Here is a 17252-nt window from a genome sequence, read left to right as displayed (position 1 = left end):
CTTAAATTCCTAACCTCTGCTTATTTGGAAAATTAATGAAATTCAATTTTTACCAAAGTAACAAATGTACATAGTGATATGGTTTGGCTCTGGGTCCCCACCCAAATCGCCTCTTGAACTGTACTCCCATAATTCCCATGTGTTGTGGGAGGGACCTAGTGGGAGATAATTAAATCATGGGGGTGGTTTCCCCCATACTGTTCTCGTAGTAGTGAATAATTCTCATGAGATCTGATGGTCTTATCGGGGGTTTCCACTTTTGCATCTTCCTCATTTTTCTCTTGCCACTGTCATGTAAGAAGTGCCTTTTGCCTCCTGCCATGATTCTGAGGCCTTCCCAGCCATGTGGAACTGTTAAGTCCAATTAAACCTCTATTTTTTCCCCAGTCTTGGGTATATCTTTATCAGCAGTGTGAAAATGGACTAATACACATAGTTAACACAATGAGATACTACTAACAGATTTATAGAAAAAAGTAATAGCACCCATTTCCCACCCCACACTAGCACCTGGTGTCCCTAAGACTGAGGTCATGTGTCAGGTGCCATTCTTTATTGTGCTGATGCAGCTTTTCTTATAATAATGAAAAACAGCTATTTCCTACAGCCATACCACTATTAAAGAGAAAAATAGAAAGGTTACCTGTTTCAAGGAAATTGGAAGAGCGCATTTAAAGAAAAATGATTTCTTTTGAGGCTGGGTGCGGTAACTTATGCCTGTAATCCAAGCACTTTGGGAGGCCAAGGCAGGTGGATCATGTGAGGTCAGGAGTTCGAGATCAGACTGGCCAACATGGCGAAACCCTGTCTCTACTAAAAATACAAAAATTAGCCGGGCGTGGTGGTGCACCCGTGTAGTCCCAGCTACTTGGGAGGCTGACGCAGGACAATTGCTTGAACCTGGAGGGGGCAGTGGTTGCAGTGAGCTGAGACTGTGCCACTGCACTCTAGACTGGGTGACAGAGAGAGACTCCATCTCAAAAAAAAAAAAAAAAAAAAAAAAAAATTTCTTTTGAAACAGTTTCAAACTCTTAGGCAAGTTGTAAGAACAGTATATAGAACTTTGGCATACCCTTCGTCTAGAGGTGCCATTAACGTTTTGCTAATAGTCCCAGTAACACTCCTGATGGCAAAGGATCCTATCCAAAGTTTCATCAGCTTTGCAGCCAGTTGTCCTTTTCTCTAGTTTCTTCCAACCTGGCATTGTTCCTCAGCCTTTTCCTGGCTTTCATGGCCTAGACAGGGGTGAAGATTATAGACCAGTCATTTTGTAGAATCTTCCTCTATTTGGTCTTGTCCTGTGTCCTCCTGGTTAGACCTAGGGTGTGCATTTTGGTAAGAATGTCACAGAGCTGTATTTTTTTCATTGCAACCCACTGGGTAGCACACGATGTCTATTTGGTTGCTGGTTTTTTCACTCGATTACTTATTAGGCTGGCATCTCCCAGGTGTCTACTGTAAAATTATTCTTTACTCTCTTTGTAATTAATAAGGATCTTGTGAGGAGAGACTTTGAGACTCTGTAGATATCTATTTCCTCATCAACTTTTCACTGACTAGAGTTTTAGCATCCATTGATTTTTCTTGACTGAATTATTACAATGAGGTTGCCAAATGTTGATTTTCTGTTATCATTCCTTCTTCATCTATTAGTTGTCTTTCTACTATGAAGAAAAGCTTTCTCCTCTCATGTATTTATTCATTTATTCTTATCGGTATGGATTCATGGGTGCTTTATTTAATGGATTGTAATCTGTTACTGTCATTATTTATTTTAATGGTCAAAATTTCCCATATTTGGCCAGTGGGCGCCACTTCAAATTAGTTCCTGTGTCCTTTGTATGTTTCTCCATCATTGAGCACTACCTTACTTTATGACTTAAAAAGATGTTCCAGGCTCATCTTACTCATTCTCTGGAGTCAATGATTTGAAGACAGCAAATTTATTTGTAGAAATAGGACTATCCCTAAATGTTTAAAATGCAAAAACAGAGTGTGTTATCCAGTCTTTTTCATGTTCATACACTACCATCCAAATTTCACCTCTGTATTACTGCCAGATTATGAGTCACCCAGATTTGAGATTTCACCCCTGCATTACTGCCAGATTTGTTAGGTATCAACCCCAACAGAAGAGGTGTGCATTTTATAGGCAATTAAATATTAGCTGTGAACTTTAGCATTCATGAGGGGGAACACAGAAAGGACTGAACACTGATCTATGTTGCAGAATAGTTTGGTTTCCTCCTCTCAGATACTCAAGAGGCTGCCAGCATAGGAGGTCTGTCTAGAGAGAACAGTTTTTACATGTTTCTCTTTAATGGTAATAGAAGCAAAACTACTGTTGTGAAAAGACACTGGGTTTAGACTACACCATATGGCCCTGAGAGGTGTTCATCACTATAGACTGTAATGGCTGAACTCAAAATAGCCCATATTTCTGCATTGATGGAGAATTAGCTACTGACTGCCAGGAAACACCCATTGTAGCAGCTCTTCAGCCATGTAATTTAAAATAATTACTAATTAAATGAAAATAAAAGAGAGTCCATAATAACAATAATAATCACTGTAGCATTGGTCATTACCCAAGTACTGTTTGTTGGAGTGTTACCTAGGGGAACCTCTCTTGCAGAAGGGTGGAAGAACTGTGGAAGGAGCTGGGGGCTTTGTTGTTACTGCTTAGGTAGGGAATCAGGACCGCTCCAGAGTGCTTGGCAACCATAGTCCTAATTTGATATTCCATCCATATTGCCAATCTCATGTTGTTTCAAGGAATTTGTTCACTAATACAGAAGGCAGCATGCCATTAAAAACCAAGGAACAGCAACAGCTGTGTGGCACTCGTCAACAGATTTATATCATTGCAGGAAACAACTCAAGCAATTACCTTGTCTTTGACAAGCATCACTCTTATCCCCATCTCAGGAAAAGTGAGGCCCTTTTGCAAGAGGACCTTTGAGTGTATATGACCAACATTAAGTGGTTATGACAGGACGTATGGAATAGTGTACGTAGAGCCAGTTTCAGATAACTGTCCAGAGGCCTGTCTGTGTACCTAAGAAAGTAAAAGGTGGAGGCTATCTGGTTAAAGGAAGGCTTTCTGTTTTTATTGTTTGGGTGATCTAAAATAACATGCATTTCTTTACATATTCATTCACCCAGTGAATGTTTGAGTGCTACTATGCACCAGATATTGTTCTAGGTGCTGGGAATATTAAGATAGGCATGGTTGCCATCCTCAGGAATCTGACAATTCACTGGCTAGGGAGGAATATACAAATATAGACATGTAAAAAGTACCATGGAAGAAAAGAAGGGAGGGCTTGGGAGGATAGCAGGGGGACTCTTTCATCAATGTGGCATCTGTGATGGGCCCTTTGAGGAAGGGCCATTTTTGCTGAGGCCTGAAGTCAAAGGAGAGATTAGCCAGGAAATCGATTAGGGGAGAATATTCCAGGCAAAGGCAGTGCCATGAGCAAAGGCCCCAAATGAAGATGACCTAGTTCACTGGAGAAACTAAAGCAGAGTGTATGGAGAAGCACGGAAACACAGAGTCGGGGAAGATGCGGCACAAGGTACGAATAGGTCAACCGACTTCTGCGACAGGTGGTCTTGGAGAGGAGTCCAGATTTCACTCTAAGTGTAAAAGGAATCTTTGAAATTGGGGAGTGGCAGTGCCTGGTTGATGTCTGTAAAAGCTCAGTCTGGTCTCTGGTAGACAATGGCCTGTGAGGAGTGGGGCCTGAGCTGATGTCAGAAACCAGGTAGGAGGCCATTTAAGAATTCAGGTTGGCCAGGTGTGGTAGCTCATGCTTGTAATCCCAGCATTTTGGGATGCTGAGGCGGGTGGTTCACGAAGTCAGATGTTTGAGACCAGCCTGGTCAATATAGCGAAGCCCTGTCTCTACTAAAAATACAAAGAATTAGCTGGGTGTGGTGGCAGGCGCTTGTAATCCCAACTACTCGGGAGGCTAGGCAGGAGAATCACTTGAACCCAGGAGGCAGAGGTTGCGGTGAGCCGAGATCCCGTCATTGCACTCCAGCCTGGGGGACAAGAGCGAAACTCCGTCTCAAAAAAAAAAAAAAAAAAAAAAAGAATTCAGGTAAGAAACGACTGTCCCTTGGACCAGGGAGACGGTAGGGGATGACAGGAAGTAGACTGACTGGAAATTCATTTAGGCAGTAGCACTGACTGGGGGTGGGCAGGAGTGCAGAGGTATCAGGGCAGGTTCCCAGATCTCTGGCTTGAGTGCAGGGTGAACGGATGTGCAGTATGCTGAGGTGGGAAGCATCAGAGGACAACTAGATCTGGAGATTAAAATACTCAGATTCGTTTATTGTGGTAAAATGAACATAACATAAAATTTACCATTTTAGACCAGATGCAATGGCTTACATCTGTAATCCCAGCATTTTCGGAGGCTGAGGCAGGAGGATCACTTAAGCCAGGAGTTCAAGACCAGCCTGAGTAACATAGTAAGACCCCCATATCCACCAAAAAAAAAAAAAAAAAAAAAAAGGGAAAAAAGATCCTTGCCATTTTAACCATTTCTAAGTGTACAGTTCTGTTGCATTTGTTGTGCATCCTTCATTAACTGTCCATTTCCAGAACTTTACCATCTTTTCCAACTGAAACTCTGTACCCATTAAATAACTCCTTATTCCTCTTCTCTCCCTGTCTCTACTTCCTGTTCTATGAACTTGGATGCTTTAGATGCCCCACATAAGTGGAATCATACATTATTTGTCATTTTATGACTGGCTTATTTCACTTAGCATAATGTTCTCAAGGTTATTCCTAGTTGTAGTATATTACAGGATTTCCTTCCTTTTAAAGGCTGTGTGATGTTTCATTGCATGTACATATCACAGTTTTCTTACTTATTCATCCATAAATGAACTTTCAATGGCTGCCACCTCTTGGCTATTGTGAATAATGCTGCTATGAATATGGGTGAACGAATGTCTGTTTGATCCCCTGCTTCCACTTCTTTTGGGTATTTACCCAGAAGTGGGATTGCTGAATTATATGTAATATTTATGCTTAATTTTAAAATTTAATTTAATTTTAAAAATTGACAAATAGGCTGGGCGTGGTGGCTTACGCCTGTAATCGCAGCACTTTGGGAGGCCAAGGCAGGCAGATCACGAGGTCAAGAGATTGAGGCCATCCTGGCCAACATGGTGAAACCCCGTCTCTACTAAAAATATAAAAATTAGCTGGGCATGGTGGCGCGAGCCGGTAGTCCCAGCTACTCGGGAGGCTGAGGCAGGAGAATCACTTGAACCTGGGAGGCGGAGGTTGCAGTGAGTCGAGATCGTGCCACTGCACTCCAGCCTGGTGACAGAGCAAGACTTGTCTCAGAAAAAATAAAAAATTGGCCGGGCGCGGTGGCTCATGCCTGTAATCCCAGCACTTTGGAGGCTGAGACGGGCTGATCACGAGGTCAGGAGATCGAGACCATCCTGGCTAACACGGTGAAACCCCGTCTCTACTAAAATACAAAAAAAATTAGCCGGGCGTGGCGGCAGGCGCCTGTAGTCCCAGCTACTCGGGAGGCTGAGGCAGGAGAATGGCGTGAACCTGGGAGGCGGAGCATGCAGTGAGTCGAGATCACGCCACTGCACTCCAGCCTGGGCGATAGAGCGAAACTCTGTCTCAAACAAAACAAAATAAAGCAAAACAAAACAAAAACACAAATAAAAAATTGACAAATAATAGTTGTATATACTTATGCAGCACAATGTGGTGTTTTCTTATATGTGTGCATTATGGGATGATTAAATCAAGCTAATACACATATCCATCATCTCACATACTTATTTTTGTGTGTATGTGTGCTTTAAACATTTAAAACCCACTCACTTAGCAATTTAAAAATATACATTGCATTATTATTAACTATAATCACCATGGTGTGCAATAGATCTCAAAAACTCACTCTTCCTGTCAAGCTGAAACTTTGTACCCTTTGACCATCTATGCATCTACATTTAATTTTTTGAGGAATCACCACACCATTTTCCACAGTGTTGTACCATTTTATATTCCCGTTAGCAGTGCACAAATGTTCTGTTTTCTCCACCTTCTTGCCAACACTTAGAATTTTGTTTTTCTTTAATAATTATCCTAACGCATGTAAATGGTACCTCATTGTGATAAAACATAAAAATTTTTAGATATTAAATTTGAGATGCCTGATAGTCACAGTTGAATATTTCAGCCAGGATTTCGGAAGAAAAGTCTTCTGGTCAGTTTGAATTCCATCAATGAAGGTGTGCAGAGAACTCTTATGAATAACTCATCATGACCAGCTCAGTAGATCATGCCTGTGATCCCAACAATTTGGGAGGCTAAGGCTGACAGATCACTTGAGCCCAGGAGTTCGAGGATAGTCTAGGCAGCATGGCAAATCGTCATCTTTACAAAAAATATAAAAATTAGCCAGGCATGATAGCATATGCCTGCAGTCCTAGCTACTCAGGAGGCTGAGGTGGGAGGATTGCTTAAGTCCAGGAGGTTGAGGCTGCAGTGCGCTGAGATGGCACCACTGCACTCCAACCTGGGTGACAGAGTGAGACCCTGTCTCTGAAACAAAATAAAAATCAATACCTAACTCATTATAGTGGACCGCCCATGTTTGTTCTTAAGACTTCCTATTCCTACCAGTGTGTCCACCATTTGAGAATGTGAACATTTGGATATTTGAGTTCATTTCTGGTGAACAAATAGTATTTTGCACCAGGTTCTTCCCTTTCTAATCCATGTTGTTCTCACTCCTGTGGAAATTAATGAAGAATAATTAAATGTCAGATGCAAGTAAAAGGGGTGAAAAGCTTCAGAAAGTAAGAGTTTACTGTCATTTTCTTGGTAGGCTGAAGTCAAGTTGTTTTAATAATCTTTTAGAGTGAATGGAAAGCATTTTTGTTTGTTTTTCCTTTTTTATAACAAAGAAAATTCAGTTTTAAAGTATTTTTCAATTTCTCTCTGAGCTTTCTTTCATTCTCCGATTTCTTTGCTTCTCAATGGGATAATATAAACCAATTTTCTGTTGTCTATTATTCATCAAAGCTGTCGATTTACCCTGAACAGAACGAAGAGAAGGATGTTATTAAAATAAAACAGTTTCCAATTGAGCTGCTAATAAATGCTGAAATGCATCTACATTTCTCCTATTGATTATCTCCTGCCGACAAAGGCAAACATGAGCTTGTACAGCATGCCGTCCGTGGAAATGAGAGATTTAATTAGATGAAAACCGAATGAGCTGGAAGATCTACTGCACTCAGTCAACAAGCGATTGTTATTCATAATTGGCTGTTTAAAAGGTCCCTGCTTATTGAGCCTTTTTCACTTAAAAAATTCCCTACAGTGCATTAAGACGAACGCAATCGTTAGTAAATTTTCCCCTGTGCATTTTACAAGCTCAGCGTCGTGGACTAGAATGAGCCCTGTCAGGCCATACATCAGGCATAATAGAACATCTTGAAATTGGGAATTAGCAAACAAAAGCAGGGAGATAGTTTCCTCTCCATCTAGCCCCATGTCCAAATGCTGAAGGTGGAAAAAGAGGCGTTAGTGGAAGAGAGGTAAGAAGAGGCCCATAAACTCAGGGAGTGGGATTCTTTAGAACGCACTAGCTCTTCAGGTGCCTGCATTTAAAATTTAGTGTCTGGTAAATGCACTGATATTTAGTGAGGGGAGTATATTACAAAGTCGGTATTCATTTCACCAGGAGGATTTCAGACACCTCTCAGGTTCCCTGCTCTTCAAGACACAGTGGGGAAAAGAAAGATGGATAGAATTGTTGCCTGTGGCAGCCATGTGCCATTTAGCCTATACAAATGTTCCTTCTTGGAATCCCAAGCAAGTCACGAACCTTTGAAGGCTTTGGTTTCCTCATTCACACAATGGGGATATCGACTGCACCGTTCTAATCCATTTGCTATGAGAATTAAATGAGATAATGTAGGTAAAGCTTTTAGCACAGTGACTGGGAACATATAAGCCCTAAATGACTGTCAGCTATTAACAATAATAATTCACCTTCTACATCTACAGGCTCTTAAAGAGAAGACAGTATTTCCTCTGTTTCTTTTATTTCCCATAGCATCTTGCCCAATGCCTTACATTTTTTGCTCTCCATAACAATTTTTGAATTAAAAGGAATGTCAGTCTCTCAATCTTGAGGTTCTTAGAGATTCACATAGGAGTTGACAATTGTTCAACAAATGCGTATTTAAAATCTGATTTTTAAATAAAATCTTAAGATACAGGATACCACTTTTTCACCCAGGCTGGAGTGTAGGGGCCTTATCTTGACTTCTCGGGCTCAAGGGATCCTCCGGTCTCAGTCTCTCAAGCAGCTGGGACTAAAGGTGCATGTCACCATGCCCAGCTCATTTAAGAAAACTGTTTCATTTTGTCTTTCTTATTACAAAAGAAGTGACAGCTGCTCCTTGGCAGAGACAGTGAAAACAGTGGTCAAGAGGGCAGATGTGTGGGAGCCGGACTGCCTGAATATGCATTTCTTTTCTCCCCACCAATAGAACTATTGGATTGTAGAGGAATAAATAAATTAATACATATACAACACTTGAAACAGTGCCTAGAATATAGCATGTGCCCAATAAATACTAGCTAGCACTGAACAAAATGCAACAAAAAACTAGAGATCGCTCATTCTCAGGATCTTGAGCTAACTGCTAAGAAACGCTTACTGAGACCATGCTATGTGAGTGACAGTGCTAGGCATTGTGGGACACATATTAATAGCCCATTGATTAAACTCTTAGTGACATCAGGCACTGTGCTCAGTGCTTTGCACATATTGTCTCATCTAATTTACACAACAATCCTATGAGGTAGGCATATTATTATCCCCTATTTTTGAGATGAGAAAACAGGACCAGAGGCTTGGTAACTTCTCCAAGGTCATACAGGTGGTAAATGATGGAGCTAAGATTCAAACACAAGTCTCTTTGATTCCAGAGTTAACCTTTATGCACATCCTTAGAAGCCTGATACTGAGTTAAGATCAGGCAGCTCAGATGAGAGACAAACATGATCTAATTGAGGTGGGAGAGCCAGCAGAGGACAAAAAACCAGACAACTGTAATACATTTGCTCCACGCTATAACTGTGACTCTTATAATCAGGCCTCAGACTCTTTCTTAACAGTGATTTTGACATTTGAACAAAGCTGGCACATGAGATGAAACCCTTCTGCCATCCCTAGCACAAGCTTTGTATTAAATACAGACTGAAGAAACTCAGAGGGATTCTTCTGAGAAGCCTTTATGGAGTTCCTAATGATCAGGCCTGATTCTTTATGTCATATTACACTGCATTTATGTGGCACCAGAATCTTGAGGGTAGAATTTTTCTTTTTTTGAGATGGAGTTTTGCTCCTATTGTCCACGCTGGAGTGCAGTGGCATGATCTTGGCTCACTGCAACCTCTGCCTCCCAGGTTCAAGTGATTCTCCTGCCTCAGCCTCCTGAGTAGCTGGGATTACAGGCATGCGCTAGCATGCCCGACTAATTTTGTGTTTTTAGCAGAGATGGGGTTTCTCCATGTTGGTCAGGCTGGTCTTGAACTCCCGACCTTAGGTGATCTGCCCGCCTCAGCCTCCCAAAGTGCTGGGATCACAGGCATAAGCCACCAAGCCCAGCCCGAGGCTAGATATTTTTTAATATCTGGCCCCTTTTAGTCACCACTGCTATATAAAAACACTATGGTATGTTAGTTCTTGTTTCTCAAGTGTAATCTTGAATCAAGTGGAACAGATAAACAACGTCAATGAAAATATCTTTTGCAGACACTGGCAGGATTTATCCTTTTGGAAATGAGATAAAAGATGCATAAATGTTTAATTTGACTTTGGATGTTAATGTAACCATTGAGCACACTTGGTCCCCAAGCAAATTAATTGCTACAAAATGAGAATAAATGGCACACAGTCTGTATTGAACTGTTGTCTGTTGGATTAGCCACCCCTCTGCATGGTATCACGGTAACCAAGATTGACGAGCAGCTGTGCTGCATTAAGCACTTTGGAATCCTTGGAAAACCTGGGGCCCTGATCCTCTAGGTTCAGGTTGGTTCTTGGCATGTTGTGGAGTGAAAGTTGTTTGTGCAATGAAGGTTCCCTCTCCCTTGGGGAGGATATGCAAGACTTGACTCAGGAGTCCCAGTGTAAGCCTGGCCAACATGGCGAAATGCCGTCTCTACAAAAAGTACAAAAATTAGCTGGGTGTGGTGGTGCGTGCCCGTAGTCCCAGCTACCCAGAGGCTGAGGTGGAAGGATCAATTGAGTCTGGGAGGTTGAGGCTGCGTGAGCCGTGATTGCACCACTGCACTCCAGCCTGGGTAACAGAGCCAGACTCCGTCTCAAAAAAAAAAAAAAAAAAAAAAAAAAAAAGGTCCCAATGTTAAGACTAGCTTCCCTAGTCCCTAGCTGTGTGACATTTAAAAGTCAAAGCCTCCCTGAGCTTTACTTGGTTTATCTGCAAAACAAAGTTGTGGCTAATAATTATATATATAGCATATATATATATTTATATATAAATATGTATATATAATATATAACATATATAATATATAACACATATATTATATATAATATATAATTTATATATATTATATATAACATACATAATTTATATATATTATATATAACATACATAATATATATGATTATTAGCCACAACTTTGTTTATATATGTAATATATGTAATATATATAATAACTTGTATTTTTAATTGTGGTAAAATACCTATAACTTAAAACGTATCATCTTAACCATTTTTAAGTTCACAGTTCAGTAGGCTAACAATTGTATTTAAGTATAATTTTAACTATACCAATATTACCCCCACTAGCCTGGCAGAATCATGGTGAGGGTCAACTGAGAAGGATGTGAAAATGCTTTGTAAGGTAAAATGTCCATTGCAGATATCAGTTGCTATGGTGGGCATGACTCCATTCTCTCTCTGTTTCCTGCTCTGGGGCTTGGACTTCAGATCCCTTCAGTTCTAACATTTTCTGGAAATGTTACTTCTTACCTGGTAGAGATTTCCATCTCAATAAGGAGTCAGGCTTTACACCAAAAGCGTGGAGTTTTCTCTAGTGAATCATCAGCATAATCATACACATAGCAGTTTGGTTACTTTTCTTGTCACCCTATGGAGGAAGCCATTGATGAAGTCTTCCTGGCTTGGTGATCCTGGTGTATCTCCATAGCCGTATCTATTTATTTATTCAAACATATTTATCCAGTCCCTTCTAATTGTTAGGTCCTGTTTGAGGTCCTGGGAGCACAGCCTTGAACAAAAGAGACAAACTCCCTGTCCTCATAGAGCTTACCTTTCCTTGGGGAAGGCAGGCAACAAAGTAGATATAAAATATCAAGTAGGAAGTTCAGCTTGCAACTGAAGTCCTCTAGCCTCACTCTGGTGCTTTGAAACAAACAGGGCTTTCAGGAGCTGCTGATAAAGGAAGAGGATGCCAGCTGGTAGGCTGAGGCGGGAAGATTGCTTGAGGCTAGAAGTTGGAGACCAGACTGGACAGCATAGTAAGACCCCTTCTCTACAAAAAATTTAAAAATATAGCTAGGCGTGGTAGTGCACGTCTGTAGTCCCAGCTACTCGGGAGGCTCAGGTGGGAGGATTGTTTGAGCCCAGGAGGTGGAGGTGGAGGCTGCAATCAACTATGATTGTGCCATTGTACTTCAGTCTGGGTGACAGAGTGAGACCCTGTCTCAAAAAAAAAAAAAAAAAAAAAAAAGGATGTCGAATTAGTTTAAAACAGGGCTGTGAAATTTGGTAAAGAGGGGACGACTCCGTTAAAAAGAAGAGGAAATAAACATTTCTTGAGGCTTTCTGATGTACCGGGCACCCAAATTACCATAATTCATTTATAATTTTGCATTCATTTGGATATTGGTCTAGCTGCCTTAATATAGAACAAAATAATAGTGGCTTTAATGAGGCAGAAGTTAATTTTTCTCTCAGATATACAAGTCTGGGCTAGTGAGTGGTTCTGTAGAGCAGAGCAGCAATATTTCCCTATGTTATTCTAGAGCCTGGGCTCCTTGTATTCAGCTGATGCACTGTGTATGTCCCAGAGCACTGCTGCAGTGGATAGGGTCAAAGATGATGCACGCCACCCTTGGTAATTGTGTTGCAGCCAGCAGGAAGAGCAAAGGGAAATGAGGGCATGCCCCCTAGTCTTAAGGGCATGGCCTTGGAGTTATAGACATTACTTTCTCTTATATTTCATTAGCCATAGGGTTGTCAGATTTGGCATATAAAAATGCAGTACACCCAGTTAAATTTGAATTTCAATAACCATACTTTTTTGTACAAATGGGGCATACTTATACTAAAAAATTATTGGGCCAGGCACAGTGGCTCCCAGCACTTTGGGAGGCCGAGGTGGGTGGATCATTTGAGGTCAGGAGTTCGAGGCTAGCCTGGCCGACATGGTGAAACCCTGTCTCTACTAAAAATACAAAAATTGGCCGAGTGTGGTGGCATGCACCTGTAATCCCAGCTACTCGGGAGGCTGAGGCAGGAGAATGGCATGAACACGGGAGGCGGAGCTTGTAGTGAGCCGAGATCACACCACTGTACTCCAGCATGGGTGATAGAGCAAGACTCAATCTCACACACACACACACAAAAGTATTGGACTTTTAATTTGGGACATACTCATACTAAAAGATTATTAGTTGTTTATCTGAAATTCAAATTTAACCCTTCATCCTGTATTTTATTTGGTAATGCTAATTGGCCAGAACCTGGTCACATGGACACACCTGGCTGCAAGAAAGCTTGGGAAATGTAGTCTTTAGCTGGATGGCAATGTGTCCAACTACAGCTTGGGGTTTTTTAATTACTGAAAGGGAAGCAGGGGAGAATGGATATGGGGGATGTGGTGGGATTAAGGATGTATATGAAGTAGGTACTAGCATCATCCTCACCTTGCAGATGAGGGAGACGCAGAGAGTCAGGACTGGAATCTAGGTCTGTGTCAGTTCACTGCTCTGCCAGGAGGTGGCGGGGAAGGCAGCTTTGAGAGATGGCGGGAGTTACTCAGCCAGCCCTTGATTCTGACATTGTGGCAGGAGCAAGAGGAAGAAGAACCCAGGCTGAAGAGGACCACTTTCTCCACCTTCTCCTGCACTCTTCTTAAACACTCAGTTCTGTCTGAGACCCAAGATCTAAGATAGTCTTGTTTGTTATTGGCTTCAATAGAATAAAATCTTGTCTCTTCCACCATGAAAAAAATAAAAAGAATACATGCTCCTGGAAGTTGGTAGCTGTGACAGCAATAGAAGTGTAAACTCTATGGCTAAGCACGGTGGCTTACGCCTGTTATCCCAGTACTTTGGGAGGCCAAGATAGGCAGATCACCTGAGGTCAGGAGTTGGAGACCAGCCATATGGCAAAACCCCATCTCTACTAAAAAAACAAAAAATTAGCTGGGCGTGGTGGTGCACACCTGTAATCCCAGCTGCTTGGGAGGCTGAGGCAGGATAATTGCTTGAATCCGGGAGACAGAGGTTGCAGTGAGCCAAGATTGCACCATTGCACTGCAGCCTGGGTGACAGAGGGAGACTCTATGAAAAACAAAAAAAAAGGTGTAAACTCTAGGAAGAGGAAAGTGCCTTTTATTCTTTGTGATCCTCAGGCCCTGGGTTGTAAAGGAAAGAGGTTTTGGAATCATGAGGGATTCATACCTGGTTCTGAATCTATTTACCAGCTGAGCCTTGTTTTTTTGTATCTGCAAAGTGGGACCGTAACACAGCTGCTCCACATAATTGCCGAAAGCATTAAAAGCGAAAATGTGCTTGAATCTGAAGGCTCCAATAAGTGCGATTCATTTCCCTTTCTTCTGCACGAACAAGGCAGCCGTGGTCGAGTGGCTGCCTCTTCCACTCTGCACCTGCAGTATCATTTTGAGCAGCTCTGAAAATTTCCCCTACCTTCTCCAAACAAAAGGGAAAAAGAATTCATAGATAGGAATATGATAAATCAGGTTCAATACTCATTGCCATGGCTACTACATGAAGTACCGGAATCAGTTTCAAAAAAAAGGAGATAATTTATTATAAAGATGTAATACAGTTCAGAGCTCCGATGCTGAGGGTGAAGGCCAATGCGGGAGATAGTTCAATTATGTGCCTGTCCACTGAGGACCCTGTGCTCAGGTAGAAGTTGCTATTTGGACTGCTGACCTCCAATCAAAATCAGTCACATTTTTGACCCTCTTGATTCTGTCAAGCCAAGAGGATAAATATTGAATCACTGAGATTTCCTCATCATCTGCTCAGGAGAAGACGTAATCCCTAGCTCATTGATTGAGTAGGTTTTGTTTAGAGTGGATGTGAGGTGAGTATAGGCAGAAAATTGGCCCGTCAAGGAGACAACAGCCAAGGGGCAGCACAATAGCAAAATGGGAAGTCAGGGTAGGCATGAAAAGGTGAATTATCTCCAGCCTGTGCTTTGGGAATTCATCCCCTATCTATAAAATGAGTAGCTCTCAACTATGTGCCTATGAGAAATCTCCTGGAGGAGATTCCATTTATATGTAATATCCGGAAGACGTAAATCCGTAGAGACAGAAAGCAGCTTAGTGGTTTCGAGAAGCTGGGGAGAAGGTGCAATGGGGAGTGCTGACCTGATGGGGCTTCCTTTAAGGGTGATGTAAAGGTTTTGGAACTAGATAGAGGTGGTGGTTGCACAGCATTGTGAGTGTACTAAATGCCACTAAGTTGTACCATTTAAAATGGTGAAATTTATGTTATGTGAATTTTATCTCAAAAAATAGAAACAAAAATAAAACCTCTCTCAGATCCCTTTCAACCACATCGATGCTGTCAAGGCAGCCTCTGGAAAGATAAAGATAGTGGCTGGGCTCTGACCCTAGGGCAATGCCCAGGGCTAAGTGTTGTGGGGATGTGGGTAGTCCTCACTCCCTCTGACCTGTTCCTCTTCTTACCCCTCACAGAAGAACCCACAGGGCTGCCTGCACCAATGCCAAGTGGTTAAGAGCATGGGTTTTCTGGGGGCCTTAACCTAAGTGTGAATCCTGACCAGGCCACCGTTGATGGTGTGAATCTGGATGTTAGAGAACCTCTCTGAGCCTCAGTTTCCTCACTTGTCTAATGGGGATGAGAATATCATGCTTTTGTTAGCATGAACTAAGTGTGTAAAGCATGTAACACAAGGCAGGGAGTATTCCTACCATTCAATAAATGGTAGTGGCTATTATAAATAATAATTCTGTTATCTGTTGTATCTGCCTGAGCATAGTATTGATTGCCAAGATCCAGAGGTAGCAAGAAGTTTTGTCTTCAGCTAAATCCTTTAAACACAATCCCAAAGCCCAACAGCCTATTGCAGGGTGGGAGGAATAGAGACTTGGCAACAATTGAAGATATTATTGTCGTAGTTTTTTTGTTTTGAAAAGATCTAATAAATAACATTCTTCTTCCCTGTCTGAGTAAGTCTTAAACCAACTGAAAAATAAGACAAAAGGCAGCTGCTCAGGCAGCAGATGCTGGAAGCCAGGCCCTGGGCATCTTGCACTACAAATTTAGTGGCTTCAAGCAGAAGTTGGTGCGAGCATGGGCTTCGAAGGCCTAAAGCCCGCAGGGATTAAAGCCTGTAGTTTCCCTTCCCCTCCCCTCCCCTTCCCGTCCCCTCCCCTTCCCCTCCCCTGCCCTCCCCTCCCCCTCCCCTCCCCCTCTCCTCCCCTTCCCCTCCCCTCCCCTTCCCGTCCCCTACACCTTCTCTCCCCCATCCCCTCCCCTCTCCCATCTCCTCCCTCCCCTCTCCTCCCCTCCCTCCCTCTCTCCCTCCCTCCCTCCCTCCTTCCTTCCTTCCTTCCTTTCTTCATGGAGCTTCGCTCTTGTTGTCCAGGCTGGAGTGCAGTGGTGTAAACTTGGGTCACTGCAACCTCCGCCTCCCGGGTTCAAGCAATTCTCCTGCCTCAGTCTCCCAAGTAGCTGAGATTACAGGCACCCGCCACCATCCCTGGCTAATTTTTTGTATTTTTAGTAGAGACAGGGTTTCACCATGTTGGCCAGGCTGGGCTCGAACTCCTGACCTCAGGTGATCCACCTGCCTCGGCCTCCCAAAGTGCTGGGATTACAGGTGTGAGCCACCGTGCCCAGCCAAGTCTGTGGTTTTCACAGAAGCACCACCTATATCATGTTTGCCACACCAACTAAACTGACCTTCAATTCCACTGCATGTGAATCTGCTGGGAAAAACAAAGTTCTAGAACTGCAGAAGTTTTCCAGAAATCTGACAGTGTGACCATCCACCTGAAACAAGGCCTGCCTGACCAAATGCTTTACGGGACAGCCATGGGGCTGAACTGTGGGAGGGACCATCTACTACCTGATTGCCCTCTACATGCCTTCAGCCCCAAAACTAAGGAGTTAGTTAGGTTGCAGAGGACTAGTTTGCTTTTTGGTGTTAACCCTTTGAATTTTCCTTTTTCCTTTTTCTTTTTTTTTGAGATGGAGTCTCACTCTGTTGCCCAGGCGGGACTGCAGTGGCGCCATCGTGGCTCACTGCAACCTCCGCCTCCTGGGTTCAAGCCATTCTCCAGCCTCAGTCTCCCAAGTAGCTGGGAGTACAGGAGCCCGCTACCACACCCAGCTAGTTTTTGTATTTTTTAGTAAAGACAGGGTTTCGCCATGTTGGGCAGGCTGGTCTCAAACTCCTGACCTCAGGTGATCCTCCTGCCTCGGCCTCCCAGAGTGCTGGGATTACAAGAATGAGCCACCTTGCCCAGCGTGATTTTTCATTTTTCATTGTTTCTGTTAATTTTTTTTTTTTTTTTACTTGGATGGCTTACTTAACATTATTGCAAGAAGAATAGAAAGATACGAAGACAGTGTTTCAGTTTGTTTAGGAAAAGCATATGGCTTCAGAGCTCATTCGATGGTTCAAACTATCATTTAAAGAAATGATGCCATGCTCGATGCTTGTGTTCCTGATTTCCCTGGTGGTTCTGGATGCAGGTTGCCCACGGGCTTATTCACGTCAGTCTGTGCTAAGGACCTTAGGGACTTGAGGTTGCATTTTTGAGCATGGGGTAGAGAAGCCTTTTTGGATTTGGATACAGCTGAGGAAAGAAGGCAGAAGCCAAGGCCAGGAGCATGAAATGAGGGGCTCAAGTTAGTAGTCACCTTGGGAATTTTTCTATCTTACAGTAAAATCTTAATAGA

At 42.6% G+C, this 17252-nt stretch overlaps 1 pseudogene; it reads left to right on the top strand.

Annotated features, from left to right (window-relative positions):
- Positions 1-7555: 7555 nt before the first annotated feature.
- Positions 7556-16543, top strand: LOC126956089 (cytochrome c oxidase subunit 7A-related protein, mitochondrial-like; annotated as a pseudogene).
- The last annotated feature ends 709 nt before the right edge of the window (positions 16544-17252 follow it).

The sequence above is a fragment of the Macaca thibetana genome, chromosome 6, assembly GCF_024542745.1.
Source record: "Macaca thibetana thibetana isolate TM-01 chromosome 6, ASM2454274v1, whole genome shotgun sequence".
Taxonomy (NCBI): Eukaryota; Metazoa; Chordata; class Mammalia; order Primates; family Cercopithecidae; genus Macaca; species Macaca thibetana.
The sequence above is the reverse complement of the archived record's forward strand: the minus strand, read 5'-3'. Positions and strand labels throughout refer to the sequence as shown.